We start from the raw sequence: 12,432 nt of genomic DNA on the forward strand, positions 1-12,432 counted from the left end.
GGTTCTCAGTCTGTGGGCTGTGGCTCCTTTGTGGATGAATGAGCCTTTGGGGTCACCTAAGACCATCAGGAAATACAGATATTTACATTATAAGTCATAAGAGTAGAAAAGTTACTTTTATAAAGTAACAGTGAAAATAACCTTATGGTTGGAGGTCACCACAATGTGAGAAACTGTGTTTGCAGCATTAGGAAGGTTCACCAAAATGCGAGAAATAGTGTTTGCAGCGTTAGGAAGGTTGAGAACTGTGCTCTACAATCTCATCCATTTTCTGGAAAATTCCATAATTTTTCTTTTCTTAACAGCTACATAGAATCCCATTGCATAAGTGGGCCAGCATTGCCGTTGCTCATTCTTGAGGGACTTTGGGGCCGATTCCATTTCCTAACTATTGTGAATACTTCAACAATAAATATGAGTATGTGAGTACCTGGATTAAGATTTTAAATTACGTTGCTTTAGTCTCGCTTAGGCTTGTGCTCTAAAACCCCAGAGCTGCCACTACCCTGTGAACCGCTGCCACACTTGCACATACCTCTAGCAGATTCCGTTTCCTTCCCTCTGATTTTTTACCAAATTAATTATCAATCATAATTTTGACTCACTTGAGTTTTCATCTGACTATATGAAGAGGATATGGGGTAATATAATATACAAACTGGCTCAGAAGCTTCCAAAGAGCAGAGATTTAAGTGCTTGCAAGTTTTATGTCTCCAAAGTTAGCCACTACAGGGGCATTAGTAGACAGTGCACACTGAACCATCTCTGCAGAAGCTCAAGTAGACACTATCTTACAATCCCAGTTTAAGTTTCACTGCACCGCCAGTGCTGACTGTGTTCACTGTCAAGCTGAGTTCAAGGGAGCCAAGGAGAAAACTGTTTAAGCTATAGTCTGTGTAAACACACATGCACATATACATTCACACAAACACACACACACACACAATCACATGAACACAACCACAGAAATGCACACAAAATAAATAATGCAATACATGTCAGTCAAAGTCACATTGAGAGAGTGATCTGCTTGGAAAAGGTTTTTCAAGAAGAGGTCAAGTCCTTTCTGTGTTGCTTCTATCTGAGAAAATGATGATTTTTTTTTTGTTTCCATTGCTCTCAAAAACCTTACTAAATAAAAGTGACCCAATCGCTGCTTTAAAATATCACAGTCTTTTAAAAAAGTAAACCTAACACTTCCTTTTGAAAAACGGTATTTTCCAGCAAGAAGCAGACATTAATGATGTTTACTTTTAATGCATTTGCCTCTTAATTCTCAAAGTAAGATAGTGACAGAGTCATTAAAATAAAGGTTTAAAAAGAGCCAGCAACGACAATTGAACTAATGCTCTCCGCAGCCTAACCCAGGTTAATGGATCTTTTCTGCACACGCCGTTGAAAGCTGTGAAACATTCCATTTATAAATCTCATGGTTTTTTTTTTTTTTCATTATGAGCTTAGCTCAGCTTGTAACAACTCTGCTTGCTGGTGTTTTTAAGATCCTTACAGCTGGACGTGGGGTTGTGAATGGAGCAGAATTTCAGGGTACACACCTATCCACTTACTGAATGAAAGGGACAGTGTATCTGGAAACAGTCGTGGTGCAGGACCCTCTGGTCCTAAACCTCTCAGCACAGTGTGTGCACACAGGCCCCGGGCTAGTCTGTATCAATCCAGTGTCAGGCTGTGATCTTTGTTCATTGGGTCCGAGAAGTGTCTCTCTCCCCATAGAGCTCTGTCCCAACTTGCCTGCCTGTTCCTTACTAGCAGCCTGCATATGAAAAAGATATGCATGTGAGGATCCTGAGCTCCACCTTGACCTGTGCGGGGTAGGTACTACCAGTAAATGATACAGGGCTAGGTCTGCATCGTTAGACTTCATGCACCTCTCAACTCCTCCTGAGAACAGGAAGAAAACACTTCCGACTTCTAAGGAAAACTGTGGTGGCGGCAGGTAGATGAGCTGAGGAAAGCTTAGCAGAGATGGTCGGGGTGCTGTGTGTCAGAATAATGCTCACTGCAATTACATCTAGGGAGGTGGTGGTGGTGGTGGTGGTGATGGAGGTGGTGGTGGTGGTGATAGAGGTGGTGGTGGTGATGGTGGTGATGGAGGTGGTGGTGGTGGTGGGTGGTGATGGAGGTGGTGGTGGTGGTGGTGGTGATGGAGGTGGTGGTGGTGGTGGGTGGTGATGGAGGTGGTGGTGGTGGTGGTGGTGATGGAGGTGGTGGTGGTGGTGGTGGTGGTGATAGAGGTGGTGGTGGTGATGGAGGTGATGGAGGTGGTGGTGGTGGTGGTGGTGGTGGAGGAGGTGATGGAGGTGGTGGTGGAGGTGGAGGAGGTGGTGGTGGTGGTGGTGGTGATGGAGGTGGTGGTGGTGGGTGGTGATGGAGGTGGTGGTGGTGGTGGTGGTGATGGAGGTGGTGGTGGTGGTGGTGGTGGTGATAGAGGTGGTGGTGGTGATGGAGGTGATGGAGGTGGTGGTGGTGGTGGTGGTGGTGGAGGAGGTGATGGAGGTGGTGGTGGAGGTGGAGGAGGTGGTGGTGGTGGTGGTGGTGATGGAGGTGGAGGTGGTGGTGGAGGAGGTGGAGGTGGTGGTGGAGGAGGTGGAGGTGGTGGTGGTGGTGGGGGGGTGATGGAGGTGGTGATGGAGGTGGTGGTGGTGGAGGTGGAGGAGGTGGAGGTGGTGGGGGGGTGATGGAGGTGGTGGTGGTGGTGGTGATGGAGGTGGAGGTGGTGGTGGAGGAGGTGGAGGTGGTGGTGGAGGAGGTGGAGGTGGTGGTGGTGGTGGGGGGGTGATGGAGGTGGTGATGGAGGTGGTGGTGGTGGAGGTGGAGGAGGTGGAGGTGGTGGGGGGGTGATGGAGGTGGTGGTGGTGGTGGTGATGGAGGTGGTGATGGAGGTGGTGGTGGTGGAGGTGGAGGTGGAGGAGGTGATGGAGGTGGTGGTGGTGGGGGTGATGGAGGTGGCGGCGGTGGTGGTGGTTTTGTCTGTTTTTCTCTTGTGGTCTTGTTTTTCTCTTGTGGGCCAGAGTCTCACACACACTAAACAAGCTCTCCATCACTTATCCCCTATTGCCCTTTTTCAATTTCAAAACAAGGTCACATGGAGCTGTTTAAGTCTACCTTGAAGTCACTCTGGAGCCCAGGCAGGGCTTTACCCAGGCAGTCCTCTTGCCTCAGCCTTTGGTATTACAGACCTCTGCGGCTAGGCCTGCCTGTGAATGGTTTCTTAATAAAGACCTGTTTTTAACCATCCATGCTGGGGTGGGGCCGAGAGACACAGCTCAGTGGTAGAACCTGGGCTTCACAGCAGGGCACCCAGAAACAGAAAGTCCCCTTCTTAAATAAAGCTGTAGGGAAGCTGTTGAGGAGAATCTGAGGATGACGGCTGTGAAATGAGTGGCTCTTTTGTTTGTCAATAGCATTATTAGGTCCTAACAGTGTTTTATGCAGTTATACAAGGATCCTCAGAAGGCAGAGCACAAAGCCACCTACCTATGTGAGAGGCAAAAGGAAGGATTTGAGTAACATCACATCTTACAAGACTGTACAGAGAGTGAAAATTTCACCCTTCTCTCGGGAAGGGACTGGAAACCCACCCGCCCAGGTGTAAGACAAAATCGGATCTCGTACCTGTGTGCCGACCGGAGCCTCTATCCAGCTTCCTGGCAAAAAAAAGAATTACATCTTAAAATATTGCTGTTTTCTTTACATATTTCCTATTAACTTGGTATCTGAAAACATCCAAGACTTGAAATGGTCTCCTTTTCTCCAGCACATCAGGGAATTAAACTGTAGTGCTGACTATAAGCCCATGAATTAATGTCGATCGTTAAGCCTGTGTCCCTACATTTCCAGGGATCAGGCCCATGTGGTCCTGTTCTCGTGCTGCCTGAAGGTCTTGGGCCTGACACTGACTAAGGCCCTAGGTCGGGCTGAGGGTGGAAGGCACAGCTGAGGAGGCCTCAGTCCTTACTACTCAGGGAGGCCAAAGAAGAGCGTCCCTGCCCCTATGTGATGCCAGTTCTCAGCCCCTGCAAAGTGGAAGAACCTGTAGGCTAATTCTCCACAGATTCAATTAATGGATGGAATTTCACACGGCAAACAGAAGGACCTCCTAGTTCCCTCGGCAAACCAGGTGGAGTCTTGAAATAACAGCACAGCGCCCTCTGGGGAAGGTATGGTGCATAGCAGGAGCAGCCCCGTTGTGACAAGAAGCTGGAAGCTCCTAGAAAGATCTCTGACCTGACTCCTAGCCCTCCAGACCTCAGCCCCTCCTCTCGTGTTGTGTGGCTTCACGGTGTTTTCTCTTTCTCCCCAGTCTTCTCTCTTCCTCTCCCTCGGAAGTTCTCTTGTTTGTAAGCCGAGCCCTGGAGAATTAAGGATGTAAGTGATTTAACGACCAGAAATTAGGAAAACACTCTGGAGTTCCTTTCTGAAGTCTTCCTCCCAGGGTCATCATTGATTCTTGGTGTAAGCTGCCTCTCTCCCCAGCCCTCTTTCGACCCTGTTACAATTTTATAAAATGAATATATGTTTTCTCTATGGGTCCGTATTTCGTCCATGCGCACAATGAAGAAAAATAAACAGGGACATGTTTGTCGGTGGACTGGGGACCAGAAGGCAACCAGGTGCCCGGATCATGGCACACTTTTCCACCCAGCATTCCCTTCTTTTTTTCTACCAGAGGCTAAGAGCGACAGGGAGGTACTGGGGTAAGTGTGGGGCCGCTGCAGGCACACTGCGTGTAGGTGATTTCAATGCCTCCTACTTCCTGGGGGCGGCCTTGAGTGAGGGTTTGCTTGTCCGACTATGTAACGCCTGCCCTGCTCAGCTAAAACACTGCCAGGTAAGGTGGGAGCGGCTCTGGCAGGAAAATGGCTGGGCTGACTGACATCTGCAGAGCATGGCTCTCGGTGTTTGCTGTCCTTTATCTATATGGCGCTGGTGCAGCACCCAAGGGCCTGGGGTCACAAGGGAAGCAGTCTCCACACATCCTCCCAGCCCTCAGATGATCACATCTGTGAACATTCTCCATTTTGTGACTCTACTCCCTAGAAGAAAGGTGTATTATTTTTATCACAGGAATCTGAATATCGCAGCGTGGAGAAACACAAAAAGAAGTTTGTGTCATCCGAAGAGGCCATGAGCCTGGGGGAGCAGCCCAGATTTAGGGTGTCAGAAATGTTATGGTTTAAAAAAAAAGACAAACCCCCCAAATTAAACAAACAAACAAACAAAAAACAAAAGAAAAATCCCACAGCCACCTTTGCAGCCTGACCTGGAACTAGAAGTGTCTGAAGTTTATATTAAATTCTTTAAATAATTCATTAAATTTAAATAGTTTAACTGCTTGATTAATTAATTTTAATTAATCACTTTGTTTGAAACAAGTCACAAAAGCATCAAAGAACTAACGTGTTTGACTGTAAAATGATGTGGACCAAACCGGAAGTTTGATTCGGTGCGCTTGGTCTAAGGGACTGCCTATTGACTGACAGCTCCTTCTTCTTCGCGGCATCTCAGCTGACAATGAAAAAGTTGGAAGCAGACGCTGAGATCTGGAATCGTACAGCCAATGGCCCTGGCCTGGGGAGCCTCCGTGGCTTAATTAAGCCAGGGAGAAGATACACTGAGAGTGGGGAAAGGCCGCCTGAGAAGAGGGACGCTTATGACTGATGTAGAGCTATGGTAGAGCCTGGGGAGCCCCACCCATGGGAAGCCCCACCCACGGGGAACCCCACCCACAGGGAGCCCCACCCACAGGGAGCCCCACCCACAGGGAGCCCCACCCATGGGAAGCCCCACCCACGGGGAACCCCACCCACATGGAGCCCCACCCACAGGGAGCCCCACCCACAGGGAGCCCACCCACGGGGAGCCCCACCCACATGGAGCCCCACCCATGGGGAGCCCCACCCACATGGAGCCCACCCACGGGGAGCCCCACCCACGGGGAGCCCCACCCACAGGGAGCCCCACCCACAGGGAGCCCTACCCACGGGAAACCCCAGCCACGGGGAGCCTCAGCCACCCAGTGACAAACTCAATGAAACTAATGGCTGACTCATGCACAAGAGAGCATGTGTGGGACACGTATGTGCACGGGACAGGCAGAAGACATGTATCCTGTATTAGTCTCTGTCTTGTTTCTTTGAGGCAGGGTCTCTTACTAAATCAGAGCTTGCATTTCTAGTAGGGCTGGCAGGCAGCAGCCCCAGGAAACCCCTGTCTACACCCCTTAATAATCCCCTGTCTATACCCCTTGGCTCTAGAGTTGCAGGTGTGTTCGTGACTACAGCCAGCTTTTCTGGAGGTGCAGGGACCTGAGTTCAGCAACTCCTCTTGACTGCTGAGCCATCTCTCCAGGACTACCTGCCTTATTTTGTTTCATTTTTTATTCATTGAAAAATAACTTACAATTGGTTGAAAGTTTGGAAATTTAGGGCTGTTTTGTTTACGTCTTGTAGGGGGAAAACCAAAGGCAATAACACTTGGAGGCTGCAAAATCGTCCCCGTGGACACAGAGTGAACGGACACAGGAGCGATCCCACAGTCACTCTTCCATATGTGACCTCAGCTCGGGGCGATGGCGTTCTTATCTGTGTGTGTGTCTCAGCTTCCTGAGGAGACACAGCCCCCAGAGCAGCCTAGCGGGTGCTCCGTGTGCCCTGCACTAGGCCAGGTGCTCTCTATTTAAAGGCTCCCCTAAGCCTCGAAGCCACTCAGAGGGGATTCAGTTTCATCCCAGTTTAGGAAGAGATACTCTGAGTGACAAGCAGGCCAGGGTAAGCCCGGAAGGAAAGTTACTGAAGGCGTTGGCGGTTTGAGCTTATTTCCATAGAGAAACGAGGCCTTCTCCTCAGAGAAACGTGGCCTTCTCCTCTCAGTCACACAGGGACCTTGGGAAGAGCCACACAGATAAAAGAAAAGCATGGAAATGCCATGAAAAGCTTAAGCCACCTTTCCAGTGTCTAGGGGCAGTGACGAGATGCTAATTATATGCTAACTGAAAACAATTAAAATCCTCTCAGAGAGTGGAAGGCCTTATCGTTTAACTATGTTAATTCAAATATTTCACACATTTTTATGGACCTGAGGTAGCTTATTTAAATCAAATAAATAGTTGACAACTGTTAGAATTGAACTCTTACTAATGCTGATGGGTTTCAAATCCATGTCATGCAATGGCTTGAATCTGAAACACTCCCTCCACACGAGTTTTAAACACTCCTTCCCAGCTGTCACACTATTTTGGAGGCTTTGGAGCCTGTAAGAGACATGGAACCTGGAGAAGTAGGTCACTGGGGACAATCCTTTGAAGGTGTCACCCAGTCCTGGTTCCCAAACTCTGCCTCTTGTTCCACCATGATGTGAACAGCACCTGCCTCACACTTCAGCTGCCATGGCCCAAGCTGCCCCTCCGTACATCTCCACAGCCACAAATCTTTCCTCTCTTCAGCTGTTCTGTCCAGTGTCATGGTCATGGTGACTCAAGGGGACCCGATATGCTATTATTTATCATTTGGTCCTTCTCTGGGTCTTATAGGAATAAATGCACATTGAGAAAGGTCGTGAAACCGTAGTTCATGTTGTGATGCTGCTCTGACGGGCCCTGAAGTGCCGACGGCTCTTATAATAAAGGAGCATCTGTTCTCAGGCCGGGGTTGCCTGCAGATGTTTCTGGTTCCAAGATCTCAGCTCCTTCTGTCTTATGGCTCTTGGTTTGCATCTCTTCAGATGGGAACTAGAAGAAGGACCAAGTGACAGAATCTGATCTGTGACTATTTGAGCAAAAGAAGTGACATTGTCACTTACACCCCAGGTCACATGGCAAGGATGCAACCATCAGGTCATACCGAAGTGCACGGAAGACTAGAGCCTAGCAGCGTCATATTGAGCCCCAGAAGACAAGTCCATCAATGCTGGTACGTCACCAGATGAGAACAAACAGAGGAGCCCCTGGTAGCTGCTCCGCCTGTTTACGGGGAAAGTAGCCAGGGCCATGGTTCTGACCTCATGCTTTAAAAGTCAAGCGGAGGGCACATAAGACATAATTAGGTCGCTGTCCATTTTCTCCCTGGTTAAAGGCTTTACAGCTTCATAAAGAAGGGAGTGCAGAGTCCAAAACTTGTCATGTGCTTCATGTTACCCGGTCTGTGAGCTTCAGCTAAACCTGGGCTGACAAACGAAGGCACCGTGAGCTCACAATGTTCTTTATGGTATTGTCCGTTTAGCTGATAGTGAAGGAAAGAGGAGAGGAAGTGACAGAGACTTCAGATGGGCCCTAAAGCTTAAAATATTTATATCTGGCCCGGAGAACAGGCTTGTCTGCCACTTTGCTCAAATTAGAGAAAACGTGGTTTGCTATCGAAAACCATATGTCAGAACTCTCCAGACAGCAGGCTCTGTGCTCACATTGGATCCTTAAAAGCTTTAGGGCTTCTGGGAGTGACACTGAGTGGGGAGGACAGTAAATTATGACACAAAGAGGTGAAGTGGTTGCTAGGAGATCACAAAGCTGTTCAAAACCTAGCAGTCTTATTCTAGAACTCCTGCTTTAACTAGTCTCACTTTGTTTCTCCATTGCTGTGCTAAGCCACACCCAAAGGCAACTGGAGCTGAGTGACCGGTGCTGGGCAGGGATGATTTATCTTAGCTTAAAGGTCCACAACCCAGGAAAGCCAGCGCAGAAACTCAGGCAGAAACCTGGAGGCAGGAACCGAAGCAGAGGCCATGGGGGAGCGCTGCCCATTGGCTTGTGCTTTATGATTTGCTCAGTTTGCATTTCTATACAACCCAGATCCACCTACCCAGTAGATGGGCACTCAACCATGTAATCACTAATGGAGAAAATGCCTCCACACACATGGCCAGGGCACATCTGACAGAGGCAATTTCTCCACTGAGCTTTATTTACTCTTCCTAGATAACACGGGCTTGCATCAAGCTCACAAAATAGCTAACCAGCATATCTACTTCCTTGTGTATTTCTCTCTCATTTTCTTTTACTGTTAGATGTAGTTTCTGAAGGAAAAAAAATGTTCTCTGAATCATGACAATAAACTAATAAGCTCACACTTCATTTTCTATTGTTTGGTTTCTGACCCAGGACAAGAGACTGAGACATAAACTGTATATATCAAAACAGACTTGGCCTCCAGCGTCCCTCAGTCTCTGTCTGGTATACCCTGGCCCCAACCTTAACTGTCCAGCCTAGGGGCTGGGCGGACCATTTCCCAGAGGCTCCTCCCTATATAACCCAAACATTTTTGTCTCCTCCTCCTCCCTCTTCCTCTTCCTCCTTTTCTTCTACTGCTACTACTCCTCCTCCTCCTCTTCCTCCTCCTTTTTTTTCTCTTTTTCTCTCCTCCCCTCTCCTCATGGTGACTCCCCTGGCCTCAACCCTTGGAGCCTGGTGAACTCTCCAGAGTGTACCTTCACAATAAATCTGCTTTTAATATTATTTTAATCTGGCTTGAATTGGCACATTTCACCAGTGGAGAAATAACCTATCTATCCCCCCCCCCCCGTGTGTGTGTGTGTGTGTGTGTGTGTGTGTGTGATCAAACCTGGGACCTTGCTCCTGGTACTAGGCAAGCACTATGTTAAGGCACAGTTACACCTTCCCCTCTTTTTTAGTTTTTATTTTGAGACAGAATTTCAGTAAGTTGATCGGGTTGCCTTTGAACTTTCTCTGAGTCTCAGGCAGGCCTTGAGGCTTGTACCAGCAGGCCCGGCTCCCATTCAGTTCTGTTTGGTACGTCCCAATGTACAGTTGCAACATTCAACAAATGAGGTTTGTAGAAGGTAGTACTGTCCTCGAACTTCACTTCAGGGGGAGGAGGCATGGAGTGCCCATATAAACAAGGGCTTATCACTAGGAGACTGAGAAGAAGAAACATCACTTGGCAATGCGAGGACCCAGGATAGAAAAGGGACATCGATAGAATTTTGGTCAAAATTGTAAAAAGTTAGTAGTTGGTCAGTAAGATCATACCCATGTTCCTTTCCCAGTCTTGATCACAAGAGAGGCTGGGGAGATGGCTCAGTCAGAGAAAGGGCTGCCACAGAGGCACGGGAACCCGAGTTTGAACATTAGAATCTAGGCAAAAGGCTGTAATCCCAACGCAGAAGCAGAAACAGGATCCAGGGTTACCAGCTAGCCCAGCTTAACTGATAAGCTCTAGATTGAGTGAAAAAAAAAGAAAAAAGAAAAGAAAATTCAGATGCAGAGCGATCGAGGACACCTGCTCTGGCTCCACAGGCATGGCTCCCGCACATGCGCACACAGAAGACAATCAGGCAAAGGCTATAGAACACACTCAGGTGCGAAGCGTCCGGTCCGCAGAGTACGGAGCAGAGTCCATGTGGCTTTAAGAACTTTAAGCCTAAAAGCACTCAAAATTAAAAATTTAGAGAAAGAACACAGTCGCCTCTGTGCGACTTAACAGGAAATCTGATGCTGCGGCTGTGAGCACAGCGCAGTCTGCCCCCTGGCCTGTAGCCCAGGCTAAGTACAGCCGTCTAGACCTACTGACAATGTTCCCGTGAGCAGAGGCCAGTCTGCAGATAAGTCCTGCGCTCTGCTCCTGAAGTCTGCAGAGCATGGACTACAACTCGAAGACCTTCAGGGCAGCCATGCCGCGGTGTAGAGGGATGGACAATAGTCCCTGGTGTGACCGAGGAACTTGGGAATGGGGACAGCCCTGAACAGGTGGAGGACGGAAGTCCGTCTCGCACAGCTATGGACAGAAGAGGAGACGGCTCCTTTCCCAGCTCGGATGGAAGGCATCTGAAAAACTGGGTATTAGCTAGAGGGCTGTGGGAAATCGGAAGCCACATCCCAGCACTGGCTCTCAGCTGGGGTCTTTGCCTGCACACTGTTTGACCTGACCTCGGCACAGTGAATTGGACCTGGAGCTGGTTGGTGTCTAATTAGAGGCTGCCTTGGGCTGCCAGCCAGATGGGACCCTGAGATTGACAGCTGCCCATCTATACTGCATCCTTACTGGCCAGGAGATTGAGAGGACCATTTCCCATTGCATTGTGGCAAATCTGAAAAGGCATCAGGAGGAAGGACCCTTGTAGGAGCTCAGTTTTCAGAAACACTGACTTCAGATTTCCTAAATGTGAGTGTATCTGAGAGTAATCCAACCAGTGGACTAAGAACACTCAGCAACAGTGGTACCCGTGCTGATGAACATATAAATGGGCATTTGTGTGAGCTTTATCCTTGTCCCCTATAATACAGTAGAAAACTATTGTGTACCATGTACACAGAAACACAGGAAGCATCAGAAAGATGTGCATAGGCCGAGTGGAAATGACCCTTTTTTAAGAAGGGGCCAAGAACCTGTGGGCCCAGACCAATCTTCCACAGACCCAAGGGACAGCTGTTCAATAGTCAGAGGTTTATGTTTTGTGTGGAAGAAACCGTGGAGCAGTGAAGGCACAGGGAGACAAATGATGGCATGGGTGTCAGCAGGAACAAGACAGGATTACGTCAAGGTTACAGAGGGGTCTCCAGGCTCGGGGAAGGCGCAGGAAGGGGCATTGGAAAGTGGACCTGCACCCCACCTCTTGGTCTTCAGAAGGGAATTTATTTTTTTATCCCAGAAGGACCCCAGTTGATATTTTCTTAATGAGTTCTTTCATCATCTCAGACTTGGGTGTTTTAACAGCGTTTTACCAATGACTCCGAGAGACACTGGGAACATAAGGAGACAGAATTTAGTGTTTAATAAAGGAAAAGCAGGCTCTGTCACTGAGCGTGCCTCCACCAGCTTACCGTGCTTCCGCAGAATCACGGGCGATAAATTCCTACAATGCGACCAGATGATCCCGTCTCGGAATGCGAGGTCTTATGGAAAGCTGGACAAGCTCAAAGCACAAGTCCAGGGTGGCTGTAGTTTTCCGTGAGGGCACTAACTCCACTGAGGAAAGGCCTGGGTAGGCCGGCAGAACTATGACTCACTTCAGATGAGAGAACCAGGCCAGAGATCAGAGGACTCCTCCAGGGTCACATGACAGAGGGCTCAGGGTGACGGCATTGCCTCTGCCTGCCAACAGCAGCCTGGCAAGTCCTACAAATTCAACCCGAATGCTTTCGTTTTATTTTAAACATTCTTGTACTGCTTGGCAGTTTTATACATTTGAACGATGAGTATTAGCCATTCTCACCTCAGCCCTCTCTCATACCTGCTCTTTCTTATTTGCTTCTCTTTCTCTTTCTCTCTTTGGAACCCCTCTTCCCACCTCCACGTTTCCTTCATGTGACCTGCTGACCTTAGTTAGCATCTCATGCCCAAGCATGGGAGGGGTTTAAGGACAATGTATTGATTGCTAATCCCCTGAAAAACATGAGCACTGTGCCCAACCAACATTGAAAATAATTCCAATGGGAGAGCTAGAGTCACGGCCTCTCCATGG

At 48.6% G+C, this 12,432-nt stretch overlaps 1 long non-coding RNA gene across 1 annotated transcript; it reads right to left on the minus strand.

The window, feature by feature from the left end:
* Nucleotides 1-3,644: 3,644 nt before the first annotated feature.
* Nucleotides 3,645-11,919, minus strand: LOC308435462. Its single transcript, XR_013975504.1, has 3 exons — nucleotides 11,792-11,919; nucleotides 4,246-4,370; nucleotides 3,645-3,665 (listed from the first exon to the last, which is right to left on the minus strand). It is a non-coding gene; the product is annotated as an uncharacterized lncRNA (long non-coding RNA).
* Nucleotides 11,920-12,432: the final 513 nt, after the last annotated feature.

Source organism: Micromys minutus (assembly GCF_963924665.1).
Source record: "Micromys minutus genome assembly, chromosome: 23".
Taxonomy (NCBI): domain Eukaryota; kingdom Metazoa; phylum Chordata; class Mammalia; order Rodentia; family Muridae; genus Micromys; species Micromys minutus.